Here is a 12,302-nt window from a genome sequence, read left to right as displayed (position 1 = left end):
TTTTTAAAGGGACAACCCACGCATATCTACTCCTCAAATCAATAACGGTTAAAGCATACTTGTACCCCTTATCATTATTGAGTTCAATCAAATCAGCAGACCAGATATAATCAACTTCCTTGGAATAAACTTTCCTTCTCTGAAACTTTGTGAATATTGGTTTATGTAATTCATCAGCTAATTGCTCTTCAGTCTTAATGGCATCATTAGAGCCTATAAGTTTTTTGAATTTCCAAGTCCAAGTTTCAATTTAGCACTAATCATCTTCTTCACGATGAACCTATCAACTTTTTCTCTCAAGGTTGGATTTTGTATCAGAGACAAATTATATAACATTTCTCTATCGGCTTCATGCTTTTCTTCCAACGTTGTGGTATTCCCATAATCAATATCGTGTCTCATGCACACTTCATCAACTCTATTGATTGGTTTACTCCAGGATTTAGGATTGTCTGCCTCATCTAATCTTTTATCCAAGTTTGTGCCTGGACCACAGAAAGAATACCCTGGAAGATGTAATTCCCCTGGTATTCCAGTAGTTGTAAATTTACTTCCTGATAAAAACTTTTGTATATCTCCTCCGAGTTTGTGTTTGGAGATAAATTGATTTTTTTGAACCACACACCGAACATATACCTTTTTGTATAACCCTGTTATTTTTACTTTTAATATATGAAATATTTTTAGTATTAGTTTTCTTTTTACATTTGAGACAATAACTCATTTATTTATGAGAAAAATTTCTGCAGAGTGCAAAAACCTTTTTAGTTTCCAACATGCACATTTGAATCTTAATTTTTAAAACATAAAGAATCCTTAGAAATGCCTTCACTCTCTCCTCCATTTATTTAAGAAAAAACTTGAATTAAAATGAATAGCTTGACGATGCTAATAGTTTTGTTGAAAGTATTGCAAATAGACTTGTTAATTCTTTGTATTCCTCCCTGGTGAGATAAGTTATTTTCTTTAATACCTCTATTCTTTTTTGAATCTCACTGGTTTCCATATTTTGATATTTATTCATTCTCTCTCTTTCCTCCCTCTCTCTATTCTCTCTTTCCTCCTTCTCTTTCTTCTCCTTTTCCTCCCTCTCTCTATTCTCTCTTTCCTCCTTCTCTCTCTCTCCTCCTTCTCCTTTTCCTCCTCTTCCCTCTCTTCTTCAACTCCTTCCTCATCCCTTACTATACTTGAATCGTTTACACCCCATAGAATATTATACATATATTCATCAGGATTTCTTGTTATTCCTGTATCCAAAATAATTTTTTTTACAACAGGAAACCAATAAAATTTCTTTTGAATTTCTAAAAGAGCCTTACCTTTTCTTAACCTTATAATTTTTTCATTATTTAACATTCTAATTAAATCTAAAGTTGTCGGTTTATCAACATCAGCATAATGCCAATCTTTTATTGAAAATACCTCATTCTTATGTTGTAGAACATATTTATTGAAATACCGAATACCCTTTTCTTGAAGGTATGCTTGAACACAGAAATGATAATTTTCTTGAAGCCTTCTTGCTGTCATTTATGTATTAGAAATATATGTTAGAATAATATTATGGCACGAAACACCTCCCCATCTTCCCATAGTTAAATCATTTTGTATTTCCTTACTTATTATATATAATCCTGTTTTTTCTGTTTTCATGAGATAAACAAGGGCAAAACCATTATTATATTTACCCTTATTAAATTCTTTTATTTGTTGTTTACTAATCGTGGCTCCACAAAACTCATTCTCGATACCAAGTGGATAATATTCTTCCTTCCGAGACTGATTTAATTGTTCCAGGTCTTCGAGGTTAATTTTAAATGACCAATTATACCCTAAATCATTCATATCATACCCCCATTGTTCTATTCTCATACAAACGATACGCCCTTCTTTATAAAAATTTATTTTAATTCGAACTGTGAATTCTGTATGACCTGGAGATAATATCAACACTTCTGTATCTTTAGAATACACAGCCGTTTTATTTAAGTATATATATATTGTGATAAATCGCTTAATCTCACCAAGTCATTCGCGTCAGTCGGGCTTGGATAATTTTTTAATTTATAAGCATTTTTCATGTTAATATTTTTGTTTATATTATATTTATGTCGTTCAGCCTGTGCCTTTGTGTAATAATTTGATAAATCAATATCCAGTTCTTGAGATACACCAAAGATAGAACCATCTTTACCAACATAAGTCATTTATATTAGATTAAAAATAATATCATAAAATTTTTTATTTTTGTTGAGTTGAAATAACACATATAGACATAATTGACCACAACACTTGGAATTTAATTCTTGGACTTGAAATGTTTGATAAACACCATTCTGTAAGAATTTTATGACTTCAACAGGTGGTGGAAGACCAAAACTATCAAAATAATATTTGTCTTGACTATTAAAAATACAAACCCAATGAGAACCGTTCCCATCATTATCTTCTAAGTTCATAATAATATTCTTTGTATGTTTCGACACATTTGTTAATTCATCTCTCATACAAATAACCACATTATGAATTTTTAATTTCTTACAATATTTGGCAAGTTGTAAATTTGATGTTGTATTCTTTCCAAATTCTTTCAACCACTCATCAATGCTCATTTATTTATTAGAAAGATATAATCCATTACCTCTTTTCGTTAATTTTACACCTGCTTGTGCTATAGAAGAAAGCATATCTCCAACTAACAATCTCGCTTTATCAGGCAGACCTTCAAGTTTTTCAGCAAAATCTACAATTACACCACTTCCACTAATTTGTTTCTCCAACTCTTTGTTATGTCTTTCCAATTCTTTTTGAGCCTGGAGTTGAGCCTTCCTTTCGTTGGCAGTTTTGACCGCTGTTGAAATACCACCCGTCAATGCTCCAACCGCACTTAAACCAGCAAATAAAGGAATTAGAAATGGGAGAAATCCTCCACTCGTCTCTCTTATTGAATATTTTTTCAACATTGGTTTTGTCATTTTAATTTTAAGTGAGCCAGTGTCATTCAAGATTTTAACCTGTTCTCTTGTGAGCAAAACATCAATTCTTACTGCTCCTTTTCTCTGAATTGTATTAACGTTAATCGTACAAGGCTTTTGATTTTGAACACAAGATGATAGTTTATGAAGATTGATTTGATTAACATATACCCCAGTTGGTACTTTGCCACTCATTTATTTAACAAAAAATTATGTGAGACTAATCATCACACCATTATCTGTATTAATCTGCAATTCTGTTTCTTCCAAAAGCAAACAATATGTATCAACTTCTTCACTCTCTCCTCTTTCAATGTATAGGGAAGTATCCACTCGATTAGACTTTATAGTTTCTTTTTGAGCGCTCAGGTCAAACGTATAGATTGTATACAAACTTTTAAATGCTGTCATATCCAAAATAGGTTCTTTATTTCCATTACTTTCACACACCTTTTGGTAAGACTTGTATGCTTCAGCAAAATCATTTTTTCCCAATTAATTTCCAATCTATCTCGTGGATAAAATGTTCCATCTAGAGAAACACGAAGTTGTTTCACCTTAGCATTATCACTCAATGCATTATTCTTATCAGTCGCAGTATCACCATCTGGCTTTTTAAAAATCATCCACAGATATCGTGGCTTTCCTTCCAGAACACCCAAATTCCACGTGTAAGTAGTTTGATTGAGTTTAACGTGTTGACATCTTCTTTTGAGGTATGATACACTGAGTGGTTTCTTTGAGTTAAGTCTTCGATTCAACATCTCTTCTGTTTTAAGATTAGGAGTATATTCACTGATATACCAACTCATCTCCTCAATTACAAATTTATTCTGATCACCAAAAGCATTACCAACACCAAAAAGCAATCTATTTTCATTATCATTCCTTTGTAGTTGAAATCTAATTTTAAGACCATACAGAACTTTATCATAATCACAAAATCCAAATATACCTTTAAGAGGAACTGCCACAGTAAAACTATTTTCTGCTTTTGTATCATCATTATACATTCCTTTCCTTTGAATATATCCAGGGTCTGTGTTTGTTCCCGTTGACATATCAGGAATAAAACCTTCGACAGACCCCTTTCCCATTCTATCACTGAATGTATAGAGTGTAAATTTCATCATTTCAGATACAGCAGAGACATAATCAACCGCTTCAACTTCTTGTGTTCCAATATACAATCGCACACTATCAAACATTTTCCAGAAGAAATCATTTACAAGTGTAGCGTTTGTGTTATTCCCAGCCTTAGTGAATTTAAATTTACACAACAAGAAACTTTCGGAGAGATTCAAATAGGTTTGTTGATTATTTATTTCAAAACTTTTTGTACCATTTGTATTCCAGTCTGTTCCAGTTATTGCATTTACCTTGAAGTAATCTTCTTTTTTAGTGGAGTTTGAGATAATAATAGTATCATCCAAATCATAGATACTATCAATTGCTTCCATACTTGTATTTATTTAGGAAAAAAGATGTTAAAACTTTTGAAACCCTGATCCAAGTATTTGAATTATTTTCTGTCGTTCTTGGGGGACAACTGAGTTTTACCTTTCTTAATTTCTTTTATTGCTTGTAATTTATGAGATTCTTTCTGAGCATCTTTTATACTCTTTACAGCACCTGCTACATTTCCCACAGCAGAAGCAGTTGAACCAATTAGGTCTTTATGTTTAAGAATAGTTGAACCAATACCCATGAGAGTATCAATTATCCCATCTCCTCTAAATTGATGTCCAACACCCCTTTGTCTCTTAGGTTTATAGTATCCTCTACCAAGATACATACCTTCACCCTTGTAGTACGGGGAAAGGAACATCCCATCCCCTGAAATTATTTTATATTTTCCCAACTCGTGCTTCCTCACAATAACCATCGTATTTATTTATTGAAAAACTTCACGTAGGTGAATTCTGATGGATATAACTTCTCCATTAAAAGAGATCACACGATTATCTTGGTCGGTTATCCTAAAATTTACTCTGTGTATGGTTTTTCCTGACACAGGTAGATAAACCAAATTTTTAGGCTCCATATTGAATTTATAACCAATTGGGGTTGAGTATGCGCTGAATGAAAATATTGTATTTGTTTTTAATCCATCATTATAAGCACCATCAATCAAATCACAGTTAATTAACACCGAATTTATTCCTGAGGATATTTGAATGACATTATCACTGTAAAACGTCCCATTAGTTTCAATCTTTTTTGAGGAGAAACCTAATAACTCTCTAAATGAATTATCAATTGTGAAATCAACCTTGTAGTTATTTTTAACTTTAATCGTTGATTTTGAAGTATATTTTTGAATGTTTATAATAATATTTTTTGGTTCATCACCCTGTTCTTTCATAAGACGAGCAATTTCGGAAGATATTTGAGAAATCTCGTATGCTCCGGGTGAGACTGTTATCGTTTTGTATCCACTTCCCGGATTATAACTAAACTTGTCATTTTTCTCAGTTATATTAAATAAGGTATTATAAGTCTCCATGGACAATAAAGATGCCTCATATTCTTTTGTTGTGTCAAGTTGTAGTGGGTATGGGAATGAAGATGTGTGGTCGCTTGTTGTGAAATTAAAACTCAGGATTGTGCTTCTCATCTTATTTAATATGAGATAAAATGTCTTTATATTGAGATTTATTAATTATTTTCATGTTCATCAACTGGTCTAAAATGGCTGATGCTTCATTAAAACAATTGTTATTTCCAGCCTTCTTACTGCCGAACAACAATAACAGTCTATTAACTAATTGCGATGGGTCATTTGGAAGAAAACTAATACCTGAACCAAGGATACTTAAAGCCTGAATAATGTGTTTCTCCTTCTCATTCTTCCTACTTTTACCAGAAAGAATAACCTTATAATTTAGAGTGTTCAGCAAATCAATATATACTCTATCATCATTATTTTCCATATCCAATGGTTTATCAATATACTTTGATTCATCCCTCACAGTTGAACCTTGTCTTCCATCTTTTGTGAGAAGAAACATTAATCTCGGAGTTAGTTTAACAGGGGGTTGAGCAGAACTTAAGAACCTTAATTCATCATTAAATATCAATACCTTTTCTTGAACAAGATGAAATATTGCTGGTTGTTCTGTTGGAATGAGTCCTGCTTTGGTTTTTGAATCCGCTGAATATTCATTGTTTTGAACAGCATTCACAATATAATCAGGGGGTTGATTAATCTCTTCCAGTTGTTGAAATAAACCTTCATCATGTTCTAATTCTCCAATATGCTCTAATTCTTCCTCCGTCATTTGACTGAAATCTTTTAACATTTGAAGCTTTCTAGGAGTATATTCTACTGTGGGAACTGTGGAAACATCTTTCATTTTTTCTTGGGAAGTTTTTAAAAGTGGTTTAAAAAATTTCTCTTGTTTTTTTTCAAATGCTTCTTCGCCCGTTAGTTTCTGTCTGCGTTTCTTCTTTATGTCTTCCTGTTGTTTTACAACTTTTGAAACCAACTCTTGATGTTCCTTAAATCTTCTTGCTCTTTCTTTTGTATCCATTTATTTATTGTAAAATATCATTTAATGAATTGTAAAGATCAACAGGGAAATTTTCCTTTTCTTCATCATTCAAGTAGATGTGTTCAAATAAATCCTTTTCTTTAAATATTTCATCAAATTCTTTATTAACATTAATGCGAGTTGTAATTTCTTCTTCACTAATCCTTGCATCTCTGCTTTTCATACGTTTGTGTTGAGTTTCTTCATCAACATCAAAACCGAATGATAAAATCTTCACTCCGCTCAGATATTTAATAATTTGTCTCGTTCCTTCTGGATTAGTTTCTAATATCCCAACACCACCAGATTTTAGTTTCTTTAACTCACTCTTACAATGTGAATATTTTGTTGTACCAAGAGAAACCTCCTCAAATATTTGTCCTTCATTCCTCAATCGCATATGTTCCTCCACTGAAACATAGTGATAATCTTCACCTTTTACTTCTCCAGGTCTTATTGCTCTAGTTGTTGTTGATACAATGCGTATCACGGGGTGTTTTTTAAGTAAATTTACAATATTCTCATTTGTACTACACAAGAACCTTGATTTATGAAAGTTTTTTCCAGAAGCAGATTTACCCACAAGATTTATAATAATAGTTGTCATTTATATATGTAATTGTTTATAAAACAAAAAATATATCCCTTAATATCTCATCTTGTTTCACAACAATATATTTATATTTTTCAGTCGTGTGCTTCATATAATCCTCAAATTTCTTTTTACTACATAATGTAGAACAATTATCTCTCCAAAAATTATTGATATCTATTGAATTTAACTTGAATAAAATAAAAGTATTAGCATTGTTTCTGATGGAACGACGAGGAAGTTGAAAGTACGATTGACTAAGATAAATACAATTACAAGAAGAATGTCTCCCTCTTGTGTAGTAGCTGTCCATTACCGTTTGGTTTCTCTCATTAACACAATCATCAAAGATAACGAGGTTCTTTTTGATTTATCCAAATCTTGGGGAGACGGTATATCATCCGTATTATCACTAAGAATACAAGTTATAAGATTTGATTTCTTTTTACATCTCTGTGTATCACAAAATAGTTGAATTATATCTTCAATGTTATAATCATTTAGGTTTTTTTGACGTTTAAATAAACCTATTATATCTTCTTTTTGAAGACCAGCATTAAAACCTTGTGAGAGTAGTTGATACTCTGGTTGAAAACTCGACTTTGTGAAAATTATTAAATTATCATAATCTAAAAAGTTGGGAGTGAGGAGCATTTTTAAAAGTAAGCAGGTTTTTCCACATCCACTTGAACCAACTATGAGACATCTTAATGAATTTGGGAGATTTTTATGGTTGTTAAATTTTATCTTATTTTCCCAAATAGGTAAAAAATCATTCATTTATATATTTGAAAAACAGGTTATTTAATTTATTATTGGCTTTTTTAGAAACTCTATATTTTATCCTAAGTTCAGGTTTAATTTCAAGATAATCCATTATTTTATTTATACAATATCTTGTGTTGATATTTCCCTGAAAATTACATCCATGAATAATATACAACAACAATCCTTTGAACATTTCTCTTATACGTTCAGTTTCTTCCCTTGTAAGGAAAGGTGTGTTATCATCCTCATACTTTACATTCATTTCTCTAATCAATCTTGTAAAGTAATTCATTTTTGGTGTAAATCTAAAAGAATTATTTTCCTTTTTATATTTTTTATTATCATTAATTAGAAGATAATCACAGAATATACATTGTTTATAGGCTTTTGACTCTGTGTTTAATCCCCGTCTTTCACACGCAGGACAATTCTCAAATTTGTCATATGGAGAATCAGGAAAGTCTAGCATATTTATAAAGTAAAACTTTACTTAAACTGAAATTCATCTATACTTTCAGTTGTATATTACCATCGATATCGATATACTTTTTTTCATTATCAGATTCAACGACAACATTTTTTATATTAAAGGTAATTTTAAAATTATCGTTAACTACTATTGAACGAAATGTCATTTCACCTGATATATTAACATCCTTTATTTCATCAAGATTTACATCTTTAGGGTTGTTGAAAAAAATACAAATTTCTCCTTGCATATTACAGATGGTCTTATCTTTTCTTTCTAAAGTTTCATCCATAAGGTTTTTGTTCTTTGATACTTTTTCTTGTTTCATTGCTTTTTCTAGTTTTGAATATATTACTCGAAGGAGAGGAGAAACTTTTGTTAGAGATACTTTAATTGATGTTCTACCAGGTATACTAAAAGCCCTTCCACTGAAGGAAATTGAAGAACTCATATTATTTACCATAATAGTTTTTATCCAATAGTTGTTATATTTATCTTTGTTCAATTTTACATCCTTGACATATTTCTCAGTATCTTTAACAGATGAAGAGATTGATTGAAACTTGTCTTTTGTGTCTTGAAACATTGTATTTATTAAGTGAAAAAGTTGGAGGATAAAATGTTTTTAAGCACAGATTCACCTATAAATTAAACGAAATTTTCATCAAGAAAATTTTAGTTTAAGCAAAGTTTTATTCTATAAATATGGTGAATACAACATACTGCGATGTTTGTAATCACGAATATAAACATTATAGAAAACACCTCCGAACCAACAAACACACATTTAATCTATTTCATCAAATATCTCCTCTTGAGTTGGAAAGAAAACATTGTGATATCTGTTCAAAGGATGTTTTGAAGAGTAGTTATAATCAACATCTTCAATCACAAAAACACAAGAAAAATGAGTTTAAAGTAAAGGGAGACTATTATATTGAAAACACTGATGGGGCATTTAAAGGGCATATAAAAATAAGGATTTTTCAATTTGGAGAACCCGGTCCATCATCAATAGCTGAATCAATTGAAATAGTGAAACCCGATGTTGAAAAATTTATTAAAAAGACATTAAAAGAAATGAAAACTTTAAAGTTTTATATGGGAGTGAAAATGAATATGAAAAGACAAGATGAAGAACAAACTCCTTATATGAGAACAGATCTTCATTTTATAACATCATTTCAAGATTTTTTGAATAGTGGGGTTTATGAAGAACTATCAAGACAAGAGGAGGATGTTGATAATACAGTGGTAGGAAGTGGATTCAATATTAAAAAAATCATATTTTTAGATATACACATTCTAAAATCAAACCCTCTTAAAGCTTCTTCTTATATTGAATTACCAAAAGAAATAAAACTAAAGAAGGCAGTTGTTAATATTAAGAACAATGATAATAAATGTTTTCTCTGGTCTGTTCTTGCTCACTTACATCCACCAAAATGTAATTCAGAAAGAGTAAAACAATATATGAAATATGAGAATACCTTGGACATTAAAGATTTTAAATTCCCAATGCCATTAACAGATATTCCTAAATTTGAGAAAAAGAATAATCTTTCTATTAATGTATATGGATTAACGGATACAAACAAAGTTCAAATATTAAAAATTTCAAACAACTATAAAAATGAAGAAACACACATTGACCTTTTATATTTTAGTGTTGGAAAGAATTCACATTACACATACATCAATAATTTATCAAGATTAATCTCTTCTCAGGTATTCAGAACAGCAAACAAAATATATCCTTGTAAGCGATGTCTTAATTCATTTCATACAAAAGAACGATTAGAACAACATTCAAAATATTGTAGTAATCATAAATCAGCTGTAATCACAATGCCTAAACCTGGTGAAAAGATTTATTTTGAAGATTATAATAAATCTATCATGCACCCATTTGTGATATACGCTGATTTTGAATGTATCCTTAAAAAGATAAATACTGCTTCTCCTAATCCAAAAGAACCATATACAAATAAATATCAAAAACATATTCCTTGTGGTTTCTGTTATTATACCAAATCATCTGTTGGAGAAAAGTATAACAAACTTGAACATTATCGTGGAAAAAATGCTTCACAAGAGTTTGTAAAACGATTAGAAAAGGATTGTATAAGACTCACTAAATTAATGAAAGAAACAAATGAACCGATGAAATTAACCAAAGAAGAAAAATTAGAATTTAGAATGAACAATATCTGCCATATTTGTGAGGGGGAAATTAAGGAGTCTAAAGTTAGAGACCATTGTCATCTTACTGGTAAATATAGAGGTCCCGCTCATTCCTGTTGTAATCTTAATTATAAATTACCTTCTTTTATTCCAGTCTTTCTTCACAACAGCGCCAACTATGATACACATCTATTTATAAATGAACTTTCAAAAACACCAGGGAATATTTCTGCTATAACAAACACAAGTCAAAAGTATATTTCATTTTCAAAAATGATATTCACAAAACCTTTAACTCGTATTAGGTTTTTAGATTCTTACAAGTTTATGGGAACACCACGAGCCTACCTCGCATCAAATCTAAGCTCCACGGACTCTTTTCCAAATCTTAATTCATTCTTTCCAAAAGAGGAAATTCTCACTCAAGAGGAAATTCAGATTAAAGAGAGAATTCAAAGTAAAGAGGAAACCCTAATTAATGAAGAAATTCTAACTGAAGATGAAATTCTAATTATAAAGAAAATTCGAACTAAAGAGGAAATTCAGATTAAAGATGAAATTCTGATTAAAGAAGGAATTCTTACGAGAGAGGAAATTCAAACAAGGAATGAAATTCAAAGTAAAGAGAAAATTCTTACAAGTAAGGGAATTTATCCTTATGATTATATGGATTCATTTATGAGATTTAAAGAAACACAACTTCCTTCAAAAGAAAGTTTCTATAATAACCTTTATGAAGAAGAGATAAGTGATAAGGAATATAAACACGCACAAGAAATATGGAAAATATTTAAGATAAAGAACCTTGGAGAATATCACGATTTATATCTAAAAACAGATGTTTTATTGTTAGCTGATGTGTTTGAAGCTTTTAGATCACTCTGTCATAATAAAAATTGTTATGGATTAGATCCTGCCCACTATTTCACAGCTCCTGGTTTAGCTTGGAGTGCAATGTTGAAAATGACAAAACAAGATATAGATTTAATCAGTGATGTGGATATGCTTTTGATGATTGAGAAGTCCAAGAGAGGTGGAATATCACAAGTATGTTCAAAAAGATATGCTAAAGCAAATAATAAATATCTTCCAAATTATGATAGTGAAAAAGATAGTAATTATTTGATGTATTTTGATGCTAATAATTTGTATGGATGGGCAATGTCTCAATCTCTGCCTTATGGTAAATTAGAGTGGGTGGGAGAAAAGGATTATGAAAAGGCTTTGATGAATATTGTTATTTCTTCTCAAGAGGAATTGAATGACGAAGAAGAAGGTTATTATTTTGAAGTTGATTTGAAGTACCCGAGTGATCTTCATAATAAGCATAAAGATCTTCCTTTTGCATGTGAGAAAGAAACTCCAAAGAAAGAATGGTTAAGTGATTATCATAAAAGTTTTAATATTAAAGGTAAATCAACAGAAAAGTTATTAACAACATTCTATGATAAAGAGGGATATGTTTTGCATCAGAGAAGCTTAAAACAGTTTTTGAGAGAAGGATTGAGAGTAGCTAAAATTCATAGAGTTTTAAAATTTAAACAAAGTCCTTGGGTGAAAAAGTATATTCAATTTAATACAGATATGAGAGCAAATACAAAAGTAAAATTTGAAGGGGACTTTTATAAATTAATGAATAATGCTGTATTTGGAAAGACTATGGAAAATGTTAGAAACAGGCAAAACATTAGATTCGCAACATCTTGGAAAGAAGCTTCGAGATTGATAAATAAACCAAGTTTTGAGAGAGAAGAGGTTTTTTCAGAGAACTTTTCTGCAAT

The sequence above is a fragment of the Eptatretus burgeri genome, chromosome 8 (assembly GCF_056783735.1).
Source record: "Eptatretus burgeri isolate ZD-2024b chromosome 8, Ebu_testis_v1, whole genome shotgun sequence".
In the NCBI taxonomy this organism is placed as follows: domain Eukaryota; kingdom Metazoa; phylum Chordata; class Myxini; order Myxiniformes; family Myxinidae; genus Eptatretus; species Eptatretus burgeri.
The sequence above is the reverse complement of the archived record's forward strand: the minus strand, read 5'-3'. Positions refer to the sequence as shown.